This window comes from Scyliorhinus torazame, chromosome 24, assembly GCF_047496885.1.
Source record: "Scyliorhinus torazame isolate Kashiwa2021f chromosome 24, sScyTor2.1, whole genome shotgun sequence".
Lineage (NCBI taxonomy): Eukaryota > Metazoa > Chordata > Chondrichthyes > Carcharhiniformes > Scyliorhinidae > Scyliorhinus > Scyliorhinus torazame.
In genome coordinates, this window is record NC_092730.1 from 48,066,537 (window position 1) to 48,069,458 (window position 2,922).

General features: G+C 45.8%; 1 non-coding gene across 1 annotated transcript; it reads right to left on the bottom strand.

The window, feature by feature from the left end:
- Positions 1 to 2,193: 2,193 nt before the first annotated feature.
- On the bottom strand, positions 2,194 to 2,264 carry trnag-ucc (transfer RNA glycine (anticodon UCC)). The gene has a single exon. It is a non-coding gene; the product is annotated as a tRNA-Gly (tRNA).
- Positions 2,265 to 2,922: the final 658 nt, after the last annotated feature.

Genomic DNA, 2,922 nt, shown 5'->3' on the forward strand with positions numbered 1-2,922 from the left:
AGAACCGGCAGCCCAGCCGTGAAAACAAGTCCATCAGAGGATCTCATTACACTGTAAGACGGAGGAGCAGAAGTAGGCCATTCGGCCCATCGTGTCTGCTCCACCATTCAAAGAGGTTATGTCTGATCTGATATAATCCTCAAACCCAGTTTCCCGCCTTATCCCCATAATCCTTGCTTTCCTTTACTGATGAAAAATCTGTCTCAAGGGCAGCACGGTGGTTCAGTAGTTTATACAGCTGCCTCACGGCACCGAAGGCCCATGTTCGATCCCTGCTCTGGGTCACTATCTGCGTCGAGTTTGCACATTCTCCCTGTGTTTGGGTGCGTTTCGCTCCCACAACCAAAAGATGTGCAGGGTCGGTGGATTGGTTGCAAAATTGCCCCTTAGTTGGAAAAAATGTTCGCGTACTCTAAATTTTAAAAAAATCTGTCTGTGGCAGCCTTCAACAAATTAACTGACCCACCCTCTACAGCCCTATTCGATTCATACAAACATTTCTACAGATGCTCTTTACTCCGAGAGAAGAAAGTACTAATCATTTCTGGTTGAAATGGGCGGCCACTTACTCTGAGATTATTCCTTCTGGTCCTAGACTCTCCCACATGGTGAACCAGCTTCTCAGCATTTATCCTGTCAAGCCCCCCCCCTCCCCCAGGGCGAATATAGAGGGATGTGGGCCAAATGCGGGCAAGTGTGACTAGCTTAGTGATAGAAACTGGGCGGCATGGTCAAGCTGGGCCGAAGGGCCTGTTTCCATGCTGAAACATCTATGACTGTAACCATCTTCCTGAGGGCATTAGAATTCCCTCCACAGAATTGTATTGAACCGATTGATACATAATATTTTATTCAATTCTTTATCCAAATCAATCAGATATTGTGGATTCATTCGGGGGTAAACGAAAGACTAAGATGGGAGAGGAGGGAAAACTGGATTTTCAGCAAATGTTCCACCGGATTTCTGTATACAAAGGCCGCGGTAGGACTCGAACCTGCAATCGCCTGATATCATTAATAGAATCACCGAAGTCAGACGCCTTATCCATTAGGCGACGCGGCCACCGGCTGTAACATCTGAGCTGATGTTTAGCCCACGTTAAAAAATACTGCGATTATTTGTGTTTCATTTCTGTTTTTTGATGATCCGCTCTTTCCCAGATCCCAGAAAATATAAGGGAAAGCTCCAGCTGCCGGACATGGTCATTTTCAAAGTGTAAAAGCCCTTCACTGTGTGAGCTGTGAAGATTTATGGAGGCTCGGGGACTCTCAGGCTGGCCAAGGCTCTTTATCCGGCTCCATTCACAGGAAAAGTGACTTCAGTTTCCACAATAACATCCGCTCTCTCTGAAACCCCCAAACTGAAATTCAGACTCACCGTGAAGGTGAAGACTGCGGACTGCGGTTCCCGCTCCTGCTGTTTAATACAGATCACTATAACTGTGTACAGTGAGCAGAAAGAAATTGCTGTTGTTTGTAAACATTTCTTACTGAACTCACTGTCATTCTGCATTAACAGGACGACTTTGAATCTGCTGATATTTGACAAATTTGCTCAAGCGGGTAAATATAAAATATATTATTTGCATCGTGCTTTTGAATGGAGTCATTTCGGGAACATTCCCACACAGAGAGAAATTCCTGGAACCAGCTGCAGAAAAATTCCGTGCGCCTGACGTGATTTCAACGCAACCTTCTGATCTGGAGTCAGGCGCGCTCCCGTTGCGCCGCAAGCGCAAATTAACTCAGAGATTATTTTTATTTATTTACACTTTGACAGTATTCTGTACATCAGCAACTGTGCGAAAGAAACGCAAAGAAGTCAGATTGAGGGATACTAAAGGGCCATGAAGTAAAGCAGCTGTACCACGTGGTTAAGGTGATGAACAATAATCCATTGTACTCTGTACACGTGGCTTCAAATCCCATCCTCGCCTGTCACGTGTCTGTTGTGTCTCTGTTTGGTCCACTTCATGAGGATGAAGTGAAAAAGCTGCGGCTTTTAGCTATTGTTTGACGGCTTGTGGGTGAATAGTGGAACACTGTCCATATTGAAACCATATTAAAAATGATGAGAAAGTTACTTATTTCACTCCACTCCCTAATTGCGCCTAAATTCTGAGTTAGAAACCGATTCTCTTTCTCGGTTTGAAACTGACGAAGTCGCGCAAAAGTTCACTTCCAAATTACTACTGCGATGGCCGGCAATCGAACCGGGTCAACTGCTTGGAAGGCAGCTATGCTCACCACTATACCACCATCGCTCACGGAAGGCATGTGAGTCATTTTGGTACTTCACATTAGTTTATAAAGTGTTCCGTGAAAAAATCCTGCTCTGCGTAGCTTATTTCCCTCCAATTAAAAATGCTCCTGAATGAATGTATCCGTGTCGCACTGCTCCCGTTCAGCCACCAGATCCATAAATGTCCACCATAAATGTATTTCACCAATTTAATTCTGATGTTCTGTGTGTCATCACATAGGACACTTACTCTGGCCTGAGACCTTACCTTGTCCTTGTGTCCGGATGCTGCCGCTTTCACCATGTTTAAGTTATCACAGAGCCCCTCCAGTGCAAGAGGAGGCTCATCGAGTCGGCTGCGGCCCTTGGCCCAATCCCCGCTTCACCGGTTGGTCACATCAGTGTGTCAGGATGGCCGGAAGAGAAAATGCTGAAAAATCTCAGTAGGTCCGGAAGCATCTGGAGGGAGAGAAAAGACCGAACGTTTCGAGTCTAATGACGCTTTGTCAAAGCCGACTCATTGGACTCGAAACGTTAGCTATTTTCTCTCCCTACAGATGCTGCTCGACTTGCTGAGATTTTCCAGCATTTTCTCTTTCGTTTCAGATTCCAGCATCGGCAGGAATTTGCTGTTACCCAATGTTTCTCCCAGAGTGGCCGAGTGTTCAGGTCGCAGACTT